Genomic DNA, 665 nt, shown 5'->3' on the forward strand with positions numbered 1-665 from the left:
TTTCTGGCACTGGCATAAGAAAGCATCCTAAGTAATATTAGCTCCATGACCAAATTACATTCTTGAATACCCTACCAAGTTCTGTGTTTCACTATTAAAAATTTAGTCTTTTGAATGTTTGTGTTCCCTAATAGGTAATAGGTAAGTAACTATGTAATTTTGGAGAGGGAACTCATTTTCTTAGCATTGACCCAACAAAAATGAAAAAGGAAAATACTTTCCTTTGTAAGGAAAATATTAACACATTTAACTACATAAAAAATTAAAATGATCCTTTTGTGGTTCCTAAGTGTAATGATTAGGTTTTCACACTCCTGTAAAATGTGCCTCCCTCAGAACTTGTTATGACATTGTCACATTACCCATCTAACATGAAAAGAAAAAGTTAAAACCCTTGGTTATAGGAGTGTGCTAAATAAAATTTAACAGGAAATGACAAACTGGAGAACAATTTTCTTTGAGACAGAGTCTCACTTTGTCACCCTGGGTAGAGTGCCCTGGCATCATAGGTCACAGCAACCTCAAACTCTTAGCCTTGAGCAATCCTCTGGCCTCAGCCTCCCAAGTAGCTGAGACTATAGGTGTGCACCACTACGTCCAGCTAGTTTTTCTATTTTTGGTAAAGACAGGGTCTCACTCTTGCTCAGGCTGATCTCAAGCAATCC

The 665-nt window shown here is 37.3% G+C and overlaps 1 non-coding gene across 1 annotated transcript; it reads left to right on the forward strand.

Moving 5' to 3' along the window:
- Positions 1-270: 270 nt before the first annotated feature.
- LOC128593476 (small nucleolar RNA U13) lies at positions 271-372 on the forward strand. Its single transcript, XR_008382363.1, has one exon. It is a non-coding gene; the product is annotated as a small nucleolar RNA U13 (small nucleolar RNA).
- The last annotated feature ends 293 nt before the right edge of the window (positions 373-665 follow it).

Source organism: Nycticebus coucang, chromosome 1 (assembly GCF_027406575.1).
Source record: "Nycticebus coucang isolate mNycCou1 chromosome 1, mNycCou1.pri, whole genome shotgun sequence".
Lineage (NCBI taxonomy): Eukaryota > Metazoa > Chordata > Mammalia > Primates > Lorisidae > Nycticebus > Nycticebus coucang.